General features: G+C 38.0%; 1 non-coding gene across 1 annotated transcript; it reads left to right on the top strand.

Moving 5' to 3' along the window:
* The first annotated feature begins 2818 nt into the window (after positions 1-2818).
* LOC135272175 (small nucleolar RNA U13) lies at positions 2819-2922 on the top strand. The gene has a single exon (XR_010340265.1). It is a non-coding gene; the product is annotated as a small nucleolar RNA U13 (small nucleolar RNA).
* Positions 2923-12893: the final 9971 nt, after the last annotated feature.

The raw sequence follows: 12893 nt of genomic DNA, 5'->3' as shown, positions 1-12893 counted from the left end.
TTGTGAGAACTTTTCTGGACCCTTGCGAGCACTTGAAACATGATTGAGATTCCTCCCAGATTTATTTCCACTGTATTCTATAGTAACCCCTTCTCACCTCCCATTCTTGGGAGTTACCTGAGTGATTCTTTTCCTTGAAACCCAAAATTTATCACCAACATACATAGAGAAGGCTTTATATTTTTAATTCAGATATACTAAAAAATAAGATAGTGGCCGAGCGCGGAGGCTTACTCCTGTAATCCTAGCACTTTGGGAGGCCGAGGCAGGCAGATTGCCTGAGTTCAGGAGTTCTAGACCAGCCTGGGCAACACAGTGAAACCCCATCTCTACTAAAATACAAAAAGTTAGCTGGTGTGGCAGCAGCCGCCTGTAGTCCCAGCTACTCGGGAGGCTGAGGCAGGAGTATCACTTGAACCTGGGAGGCGGAAGTTGCAGTGAGGCGACATTGCTCCAGTACACTCCAGCCTGGCAACAGAGCAAGACTCCATCTCCAAAATAATAATAATAATAATAATAAGATAGTGTTTGATATTAACCATTAGTGTTCTGCCTTCTTTTATACAACATGGGCATCTTTTGATAAACATTACCAGCTGAAAATATTTGATTCTTAAACTTCAATAGTTTACCAAGTAACAAACAGCTACTGATGACCCAACTTTAGAATGTATGTACATAATACACATGTACATAATATAATAAAATCCTCCTCAAAATTATCTGCTTGCTATAATGTCCCAGTAATTAACTTTGTAAACTTTCCCTAACTAAAATGCTTTAAAGAATCAAATCACCCTGCACTATCCAGCGTCACCCTAGTTTAAATACCAATTGACCCAATTCCCTTATTTATCTTGCTTTATACTCCCACAACAAAGGAATGTTTTATAAAGCAATATCTGTTGCTATCTAACTCTAGTGCATGAAATCAAGATAAAATGGAAGGAAAGGAGACAATTGTGGAAAGGAAATTGAGAGAAAAATGCATCTGAGCCAGAAATGGACATTTTGTAATGGCTGGTTCCATTTCATCATTTTGCCATTTTATCTCTTTTCTTCACTATCAGGCTTTACACACTTTCTTACCGTTTTACGAAGCATGCATGGCTGCCTTCACATTCATAAAGAAAATATTCTACCTGTAAGGACAGCCAGGTTGTCTCCAAAGACCGACGCAGGTTTGTTGTGCTTATTCTTTCAGCAGTAAAAAGAGATAATGTAAAACATCAATGGTCCATTGGTCTTCTAATGCTTCTCTTATTTTTCTAAGTTTGTGCCTGAAACATTTGTCTTTACCATGGCTTGGGTATAGAGTTGAAGTATGTGCCTTTTGAAATAGCTTTTTCATTTAATTATTTTATTTGCTGATTTACTGCTTTATGTCTAGTAGTTGTGATCTAAAAGTGTTTCTAGTCTGTTTATTTATTTTTCCTTGCTAAATCTAAATGTTTGCATATCTTGGCCTGTTTTGAAGTGAAATTCTAGTAATTTTAAAGATTATATATATTCCACATATATAAGTGTATATGTAGAATCAGATATATATAAGTGTATATATGTACATGCTATGGTTTGGCTGTGTCCCCACACAAAATCTCATCTTGAATTGTAATTCCCATCATCCCCATAGTCCCTACATGCCAAGGGAGAGACCAGGTAGAGGTAATTGAATCATGGGAGCGGTTGCCCCCATGCTGTTCTCCCGATAGTGAGTGATTTCTCACGTGATCTGATGGTTTTATAAGTGTTTGGTAGTTCTTCTACGTTCATTTTCTTTCCTGCCATGGTGACGGCCTGTAGTCCCAGCTACTCGAGAGGCTGAGGCAGGAGAATCACTTGAACCCGCACGATTGCACTCCAGCCTGGTGACAGAGCAAGACTCTGTCTCCAAAAAATAATAAAAGACAGTGTTTGATCTATCAAGAGGTGCTTTTCTGCTATGATTGCTAGCTTCCTGAGGCTTCCTCAGTTATGCAGAACTGTGAGTCAATCAAACTACTTTTCTTTATAAATTACCCAGTCTCAGCAGTTCATTGTAGTATGAGAACAGACCAATACAGTGTATATATATACATGTATATATACACATATATATATGGTTCTACCCATTTGACTTGTTGTCTCATCTTTTACACTCTATCCATTTTATGGGTCATTCCTTCTCACTTTATTTCAAATAATTAAAGTCAAAGTTTTTTAAAGGCCTTAGTACATTCTAGTCTTTGTTATTTAGCAGTAGGTTTAACTTAACTACTAAGTTGTGATGATGCTAAGTATGGGAGAAGATCCAAACACTCAGCTAAAAGTTTTACAACAAAAAACCTAGAAAGATCACACTGTATTCCTCCATCAAAGAAAATAAGTGTGGATTGCCAAAGAGTGACAGACACTGGTAGTTCACTCAAATCCTGGGAGGCATTCCCAGTGACAGAATTATGCATTTTCCTCTCTTGACTAAATGCTGTAGACATGACTGGACTGTAAGTGCAGGGGGAACCATTATAGCTACAGTTATCAGCTAACCTCTGGTCAACAGACTATGGTCAACCACCTTGTAGTAAGCAGGTGCTTCCTGGCTGCAGGCTCTGACTGCTGACTGAGTGAACACAGCACAACCAGTGGCAACTCTCTGGTGGTCATCCAAACATCTTTTAGACAGTGGAGGACATTCAGCTTGCCAGATTCTCTTGGGCTCTGATGCATTCTCTCAACGTATTTCAATGACTCAGCTCAGCTCCTGAATCATTTTCTAAAAATAAAAACATACTGACAGTAGTTATGCCATCTAATCTTTCTTAAAAGTATTGATGGAAAGATCCTCTTGTAATTTATAAGTGTAATGATTTGGTTTTTATGCTCATGTGTGAGATATGCCTCTCTCAGATTATGTTATGATGTCAGCACATTACCCATCTGATATGAAAATATGTAAGTATCGGTGATAAGCTCTCCTTTCAGTGATGTTTATTTCACTGTCCAGAGCCCTAAGTCACCATCCAACTGATAACAATTTAACATTTCAAAGACGGGAATGAATCTGGGTTGATTTGTGTATTTGTTTGTTTGTTTGTTGTAGCACTACCTACTTTCTATGTCAGTAGCACATTTTTTTTTTTTTTTTTTTTTTTGAGACGGGGTTTCACCATATTGGTCAGGCTGGTCTCGAACTCCTGACCTCAGGTGATCCACCCGCTTCAGCCTCCCAAAGTGCTGGGATTACAGGTGTGAGCCACCGCACCCGGTGTAGTCAGTAGTACATTTTTTAACATAGAATACCTATGAAATGGAATAGGAAAAAAATTACTTCAGATTTCAAAATGAGACCTTTTTTTTTTTTGCTTCTTTTCAACAATTGTTTTCTTTCCCTTACAGAAAATTGAGAATAATATCAAGCTTATCTCTTTTATTTGGCTGCTAGAAAGCTCAGAGTCAAATTTGCAGCCACCTCCAATGAACAATTTCTATTTCAGACCGTTATTTATATATGCTACCATTTTCTAGGGCTTTATTTTTCTACTTTATTTTTCTCTTCATTCGGATTTTTTTTTTCGCTATTTATCTTATGGTCCTATCTACTCACACATTTTAAGGTTCTTGTTGCTGCTGTCAATGGGGTAATTATGCACAGAGAATCACGAGCATATACACATGTGCATACACAATAAGAAAATTCACTCAGAGTGTAATCAAACTCTTCTTTTAATGTCCCTGTATGGTATGATGACACTTAAGCACAGAGTGACATGCCAAGACAAGAATGTGTGCTCATGTCTTCTGGTAGTATAATTATGTGAAAGAATATTATAGGATATAACAAACCTTTTGACGGCACCCAGATCTCACCTGCAGAAATATAAAACACTGCATGCTCTTGGCTTGTCTCTGTTCAACTGGTCACCACAATCCTGAGTGATTTCAGATTTCCCTAAACAATCAGTAGTCCTAATAAAAAGAAAGACTAAAAAAGGGAGAGAAATGAGGAGGGGGCACTGAGACTAATAAACACAAACACTAATTGCCCAAGAATTGACCTCCTATTGACAGACATCATGATGAGTGAATTTTTCACTTCTCTGATATCTCTGTGTTAGGGTCCCCTAACGTGTATGTTTGTCGTGCTTTCTCTTTTTAAAAGGGCTAAAAGAGTATTTTGTTTTTCTGGCTTTAAGTCTTTTTTTTTCCCTGCTGGCATAATACGGTGATGCTTTGGAGTACACTTTCTTCCTCTTCCCTCAAGTGACAGTGATTAATTCCTCTTGCCCTGAAACCATTATTACAACAAATCACCCAGCATCACCAATTCGGGAAGCATATTCCAGTCATCTTCCTAGGGGGTTAATGCAGCTGGAAACAGGTCCACTAAATTGAGGTGACTGTCCCTGGAAAACAGTGAAGGACTGAACAGTCACTGCCATTAGTATCACTTCTCTGACAGTGGTAATTTTTACTTTGATTCTGCATGTCAGCTGGTGTGTCCCACAACCACATGACAATGAAATAATGAGATGGCAACTTCTCCTCTGCCCAACCCGTGGCCCAAGCCCTGTCTCTGGGAGTCCTGCCAGATACCTTTACTTGGCAGCTGCCTACTTCATGCCAAGGAAGAGCGAGAAGTATTTGTTTTTTCACTACAAAATGCATTGCTTTCTCTTTGCTGCACAAGTTGGGAAGATTTTACCAGGAATAATACAATATACCATAGGGTGAAACTTCAGATGAAGAGGCTGAATAAATGTTTTCAAGAGTTTCTACCCTAAGGTTTTGAAAATGCGTTCTGTAGGAGGGAGGAGAAACGATGGGGAATTGTGTTGATAAGTTAATAACTTAAAGCAGTTTACAGTCAGCATTCTTTCTCCAAGGTCTTAACTGACTCCAACATTGTACCGCCAAAACTTGTTTAAATACTGAAAACAACATTTTGTTTTTCCTACTCAAAACTGCATCCCATATATTTTTGGTTAAAGTGTATTTAGAATCATATTGCAACTTCCTGAAGAAAGTAATCTGTCAAGAACTTCAGCCATCCTTCTGAGAAGGAAACAGAGGATCAATGTACACAGTTCCTAAGAGGCAAGTAGGAATTAGGGAAAGGTCAGAATGGCCCTGAATACTCAGAAGAACAACAGTTCCTTATTTTGAATGCAAGATAATGTTTATCTATCCTCTATAATTTATCTATCATAATTCCTTGGTTATATTGTAGCAACCTTAATCGCTTGACTCACTTGGTACATTTTTCCTTTGACTTTCCTTCATTAGATTCCTGTAAAAGACAAATACTCATGTCGTCAGCCTCACTTGCAGATGGGAGTAATCATTTCATACAATTCTGGCCAATAAAACCTAAGCAAAACAACCAGAAACCTTGAGAGAAAAGTGGCTGAGAGCAAAGGTGAAGTGAGGTGGGACAAACTGATTTTTTTTCCTGATAAAAGAGCAAATGCTCCTGGCCCGGCCCATTTTTCCCATTTTCCCTTCTTCCTGCAGCAAATGAAATCTCCATGTATGATATCATGGCAGCCATCTTGCAATCATGAAGCAACAAGCATGGGCTTTAAAGCCACCACATTAAGCATGTTAGAGTGGAAAAGAGGGAAAAAAACTCTAAGTTTCTTGTGACATCACCAAGCAGCCAAAAAATGTCAGAAATGTACAATTCTAGACTTTTTGTTATGTTACAAAAATAAATTCTTATTTGCTTAAGACATCTTTAGTTGGATAAGCTGTTAGCTGCAGCCAAAAACTTTCCAAATGAATCCCATAAGCATGGCCAAAGGTTTACACATTTGCAAAAACCAATCTCACTATGGACGAAATAGTTTGTCAATGCTCATGAAATTCCAGAAAGCTGGAACTTGAGAGTAAACAAGTCCTGTTATGCCAAATTCTCATCAGATCAAAGACCTCGAATTAGTAGGGAAAAGCAGAATGTGAACAGCTAGCTCCTTCCAAAATTCACTTCTTCCCCTCAGATGAAGCCTCACTGGTTCTGAAGAATTGGAGTAGAAGGGCAAAACTTCTTACAGTATAGCTCACTTAGATTCATAAGTTCTCCATATCCAGGTATCTATGAGGCCACAATGTCTTTCTTGAACTTGAGATTCCAATAAAGATACACCTAAAGTTCTATCTAAAATGCCTAGTACTTACTCATTCTGTAGAGACTGTCCGTTGTCAGCTATCATGTTATACCATTAGAAATAAGCTCTTGCTGGAACTATGTAAAACATGGAAATTTTGTATTTGGTCAAAGGAAAATGGTACATATGAGAAAGAAAATCTGGCACTTAGCAGAAAGATTCACTGCTGACATTTTCATTTGGTTGTTATGGTGAGAAAATTCACAGTCAGTGGCTGTCAAATCCCAACATACATGAGTTAACATGCTCCAGTAGTTGACAGATGCACTCATTTTTACCTCCATAAAAGAGAACAAACAGGATAGGGGGAGCATGCAGGAATGACCAAATCTAATTCTTCTTGACACTCATGGTTATAAAGTTTGGGGCAAATACACATATTAACCCCTAAAAAAACACAGACTTCAAAGAATGGAGAAGAGCCAAAAAGGGCTAAAAGGAATCCTAGAATTACACATTCACCCTTCTTTTCATTCCACTTCAACTTCTGCCTTCCACCTTTGCCAAGTCTTATCAGATGAGTGCTATAAGCAACGTAATTTATGTAAATAGAATCCATTATGCAAATGCCTCCAACTTGCTTGCTACTTAGAAATTTTGTTCTTTTATGTTTAAGAAACATAGCCTTTATCCCCTGGAATAGACAGATTGGTTATGTTTATGTTCTTAAAGCCTTCTGCTACTGTTCCGGGCTTTGAGGAAAAATTATTTTTATTTTAAAAAATGTTTTACCTTGCCTCTCACCCCCTTCTGTAAAAATAGCCTCTTTGTTTAATTTGGTGGTTTGTACATAGGCTTAATGATTGCAGTAGTGTAATGGAACCTTAGTAAGAAGGGTAGTACACAGAGATAAATGCATAGATTATATCCTCTAACCTACAGAGGTTCTGTTGTTTTGTTGGGTTAGTATGAAACTGAGTAATCCAACTAATTCAGAGATCTCTGTGAGCTTTGGTACCTGCTTTGTTTAAGTTATATTTCAAATGTGAACTTGATGAAATTCTTGTTTAGAGCCATAAATAGGGAGGCAGAAAAGTATATACTCTTTGTGTTCATACTCTCTCTATGCCTTAAAATGGCAGGCCGAATTATAATGAAATATAAGAGACCATGTTCCACTCTACACATGGACATATTTTAAAAAAAAAACAAAAGACTCTTTCTGCTAACGTAAACTGCATTTTGTAATTTCTTATTTACATGTGTGCACATATATAAAGCATAATAAATGGAAGAGGCAAAAGGTATAATGCTATGGAAAAGAGTACAAGAGAGTATGTCTTTGTTTTAATAAATAAACATTACAATAAATGAATTATGAATTAAAATTCTCTTCCCGCCCTGAAGAAACACATTTTTCAAGTTGACGAGTCATTGTAACAGAACTGCAAGCTTCAAGTCATTTAAAAAGAGTACTGTTTTAATAGAAGAGAACAAAACATACTAAAACCTCCAATTTGACTGATGTTCATTTTGCTACTTGCTGAGAAACCCAATCCAACCAGCCATGATTTAAGTGCATTCACTTTTGGACTCTCCAAAATAAATCCCCTTTGTTTTCCTTGGACTAAACATTTTATTAAAACATTATGCCTTCAGACACTGCTCTGCGTTTTTCCAGTTGCTTATAAATGATATCTGGTGACTTGCTCTAATACTATATGGGTGTACAAATTAAGCTGATTTTACTTTCTCAAATATATTTTTTTCTCAAATATTCAGCAAATATTTACTAAGCACCAACTACGTGGCATACATTGTTCCAGGCTCTGGAATTGCAACAATAACCACCCAAGGCAAGGTCTCTCCTCTCATGAAACATATGGTCTGGTGGAAAGAGAGGATAAATACACAAGTGAATGAGATGATTCCAGACGGGGCTAATGACTGACATATAAAATGAACAATGAGACTGAGTGAGCAGGGGAATGTGAGGGTATGTCAGGGTCGAAGGAGCTTGGGTCAGAAACAACCTTTCTGAGAAAGGGACATCGCACTGAAGCGTAAGTTCTAAAAAGAAGGTAGTCAAATGAAGATCTGGGGGAAGTGAATTCCAAGCAGAATGGACAGTGGACACCTGGAACAGGGGCCTTAAGAAATAAATAAAGGAAAGAAGGAGAGAGGGGAAGAGAGAGAGAGAGAGAGAGAGGAAGAGAGAAATAAAATAATGGCTAGAATCCAGAGAATGAGGTGGAAAATAACAGAAGATGAAATCAGTGAGGAAATCTGTGGACAGATCACTCAGATCTGCCTTGAAAAGAAGTTTGTGTTTTAGCTTTTTTTTTTTTTTTTTTGCGACTGAGTCTTGTTCTGTTGCGCAGGCTGGAGTGTAGTGGTGCAATCTCAGCTCATTGCAGGGCTCTGCCTCCCAAGTTCCAACGATTCTCCTGCCTCAGACCCTTGAGTAACTAGGATTACAGGTGAACATCATCACCCCTAGCTAATTTTTGTATTTTTAGTAGACATGGGGTTTCTCCATTTTGGCCAGGCAGGTCTCGAATTCCTGATCTCAGGTGATCCGCCCAACTCGGCCTCCCAAAGTGCTGGGATTACAGGCACGAGCCACCATGCCCAGTCTGGGTCTTATCTTAATTGGACTGGAAAGCCATTGGAGGATTTTAAGTGAGGAGTGATGTGACGTGAATTAAGCTTTGAGCCTATTACTCTATAAAGAGTGGAGGGGCAGAAAGTGAGGTGCAAATATGAAAACGGAGAGAATAATTAGGAGATCCTGTAGTATTGTGAAGGAGAAATCATGTTGTCTTGAGCTAGTGTTTGAATTAAGAGCCCATATTAATTTAAAAAATTATACTTTTGTCTAGTATAAAACTATATATTCTATATTACATTTCTTTGCTTTTGATTCAAATTATATCAACTCATAAGATGATTGGCGGGAACCACTTGATAAATTCACTTTGATAAATATGGTTAAATTTGATAAATTTACAGGCATATGGTTTATAAGTGAGGAAATCTCTATTTGTAAAAGTGATTTGGGGTGAGTAGTTTTGGAATCACTAGACCACCAGCTTCTAAAATGCCTCAGTCAGACATCCCTTGCCCACTTTGCCTTCAAGCCAGTTGCAAGCATACCAGAAAGTTGGGTCACAATTCAAACCTTATCAACACTTTACCCTAGAGTTATTAAATGTATCAGATCCTTTTCTGTGGATATATTTTTTAAAAGAGAAAGAAAGAAGGAAAAGGATAAAACCTGAACTTTTGAGGGTAAGACAGGAAATGTCTGCCATGGAAAAATGCAAAACGATGACAGAGCCTGACATTCCGACTATGAACCTCACCTATGACATAACCCCAGTCCAGCCCAAGGGACAACTGGGACAAAGGGAGGAGGTGAGCTCTATGCCAAGTTCTGTCTTAAGAAATAGATGGGATTTTTACTCACTCAGGAGCCAGAGATAAGATCTGAAAGGTGCAGCACTGCCTAGGATCTGTTTCAGGCTCCAGGGAGAGGTGTCAGGCTCCTGGCTTTAGGTACTGGTGCTGCTGCAAATGTTCAAAGTTAGTTGCTGAAGCAACCAAAATTAGAATACAAGCTGGGTCTCCAGCACATGGATCCTCCAAGGGAACCATCCACTTCCACTGACACCAACCATGGTGGCAAGGAAAAACAGTCCTGAACACTCTACTTAGGCTCAGACACCTTTGGGGGCCTCCTACATACCTGAGCTTCAAAGAGACATGGAGAGATTAAGCCTCCAAAACATTATTGCTTTTTAATATCTTGCTGGTAGCATCTTGTTTCTTGCCTTAACTCTTCTGATTTTACATTTAAAAGTGATTCTCTCCATGTTTTTCTTCAGTGCATGTACACTCTAGTTTCCAATTTATATGACATTCCTATTTGTGTATCACGTCATTATGCAGCTCTTTGTTCTGCTAATTTGGCTCCTTCTCAGCCTTCCTATTTTTCTTGTATAAAAAGGTTATATTCGCCTTTCTTAGGCTAATTTTCAACTATAATATTGTTCTTTCTTTAGGTTGAATTATTAAAACCCTTGCTGGAATTTCCACACAGTGTGAGAAATACTAACATGGAAAAACACACGCAGCACACAAATCTAATGCAGCTTCTACAACACAAAGGAAAGGCATGAAGAAAGGCTCTGGGGGTCGGTCCAGTCTGCAACTATTATTTTTAAAGCAAATAACTACTGATCGTTTTATTTCTGGATCCTTCTCTCTGAATTTTAAACATATAGGGGTCTAACCACATGGTGTTAATAGTGGGGAAAAGAGAGGAGAGACTCACCCTTAATTTCATTACCTAAAATAACCATTACTGTTTCTGAGTATTTTGCTCTGTTACTACTGTTGTTCTCTTTTGTTGTTGTTATTTTGAAAATAATACGGCTAGGAGTGAATTCCATTTGGGTTTTCCCGAGAAGGGTGTTTAACCAGTTTATATGTGAGGTCTCAGAAAATATTCCCTGCAGTGGTGGTAAATTATTTAATCATTATAAGATGCCAGAATGTGGTGCGGATGACACACAGAACATTAAGGTAGATGGACTCATCCCTATTCAGTCAGTATGTAGCTTAAATTAAACTAACAAATCAGAAAGTGAAAATTACGGGGAAAGGAAGCCTTACACACACTGGATAGGAGAAAAGTGTTTGTCATAATCAGACATTTCCAAAGAGTCCAATGTAATACAAAAAGATTTTCCAGAGTAGAAATGGTTTGAAAATAAACACAAAAGCAGAAGGGAGAGGTAACTTGACAAGTTCACCCAGGAGATGTGCACATAGATACATTATTCATGCATAATGTAAATATTTCATTTTTCCAACAGTTGTACAGTTGTCTCCTTGTCTTTTTTAATAACTGTGTCACATGTCATCTATCTTAGATGGTTAGTTCTTAAAGCAGTGATCCCCAACCTTTTGAGAATTGAAAATCCCTATTGTTTGTTATATGACAACTGCCCTACCCCAACCTCTCTGCCCCAACCAGAAAAAGCAAGGAGAGGATAAGAACCTTTAAAATTATGTGAACTTTCATTTTGTGTAAATTAAAACTATTCCAATTGAGAGGAATTTTTTAATTCCAGCTGGGATAACCAAGGGCATTTTCCTACCCTCTCCCCACTGCATGTTATAAAACTGAGGTTGCAAGCCATTGTTGGAGGGAAAAAGTTGTATGTAAAAAAAAAAAAAAAAAAAAAAAAAAACTTTACTTTCTGAATTTTAAAGATGAAAAGAGTCTAACATTCTAGTAGTTGTGAAGGAGAACAAAAAGAACCAATAATGCTGTTTATCTAAAAAAGTAAAATAAGCATAATTGCTTTTTATTTTTTTAGTTTTTTTGTGTTTTAACTTTTGTTCTTACATTATTTTTACATTATAAAATAAATACGTTATTTTCATCTCTTTGTTTTAAACAAATGCAGAAGTGCCTAAAGAGTAATAAATGAAAATTTCCATCATTTCTCATCTCTCATTCTCAAACCTTCTACCTTCCCAGAGGCCAGATCTGGAAGCATCTTGGTGCATGTTGTTCTCATATTTACTCTATGGGTTTACATATAGCCATGTGTTTGAATGACACATATATAGCTTGTATTGTTTTGTAAAAACAGGTCATATCATATACATTGTTTAGTAATTCAATTTTCTTAACACTATAATTTGGAAATTTTCCACACTGGAATATCATTCTTTTCATTGCCTGTATAACATTTCGTCACACTAAAAATTAAAACTCAATTCAACCACATCCTCTGTTGTCCAGGCTGGAGTGCAGTGGTGCAATTTTGGCTCAATGCAACCTCCACCTCCCAGGTCCAAGAGATTCTCCTGCCTCAGCCTCCTGAGTAGCTGGGATTATGGAGGTACCCATCACCATGCCTAACTAATTTTTGTATTTTGTATTTTGAGTAGAGATGGGGTTTTGCCAAGTTGGCCATGCTACTCTTGAACTCCTGACCTCAAGTGATCCACCCAACTTGGCCTTCCAGCCTTCCAAAGTGCTGGGATTACAGGTGTGAGCCACCTCGCCCTGTCTCCTCTAGCTATTTTGAAGTACACACTATAATATTGTTGGCTATAGTCATCCTACTGCATGGAATACCAGAACTTATTCCTCCCATCTAAATGTAACTTTCACCCATTAACCAACCTCTCCCCATCCTCTAGTAACTGCTATTCTACTCTCTACCTCTATTAGATCAACTATTTTATGAGACCTCTACCTATAAGTAGTTGTCTTTCTGAATTGTCTGAATTTATCATGGTATATATTGTCAAACAACTTTTCAAATCACCAGTCACAACAGTGTGCAATGAGACCTTCTGTGGTTTGAATACGGTTTGTTTGCCGCCCCCACAATTCCCACTTTGAAATTTAGTCCTCAGTGTTGGAGGTGGGCCTGGTGGGAGGTGCTTGGGTCATGGGAGTGAATCCCTCATGAACGGCTTGGTGCTGTCCTCCCAGTAATGAGTGAGCTTTCACTCTGTTTTTCCCCGAAAGAATTGTTGAAAATGAACAAAAGAATGTAATTAGCTAAAAATTACTGAAAAGAATGTGGCACCTCCCTCCCTTCTCTGTCTTCCTTCCTCTCTCCCCAAGTGATGCTCTCCTTCACCCTATGCCACGAGTGGAAGGTTCCTGAGGCCCTCACCAGAAGCACATGATGACACCATGCTTCTTGAACAACCTGCAGATACATGAACCAAATAAACTATTTTCTTTATAAATTATCCAACCTCAAGTATTCCTTTATC

This window comes from Aotus nancymaae, unplaced genomic scaffold (genome assembly GCF_030222135.1).
Source record: "Aotus nancymaae isolate 86718 unplaced genomic scaffold, 86718_ANA_hifiasm-v0.15.2.pri h1tg000006l, whole genome shotgun sequence".
NCBI classification, from domain to species: Eukaryota; Metazoa; Chordata; class Mammalia; order Primates; family Aotidae; genus Aotus; species Aotus nancymaae.
Note: the sequence above shows the minus strand (reverse complement) of the source record. Positions and strands in the feature narration are given on the sequence as shown.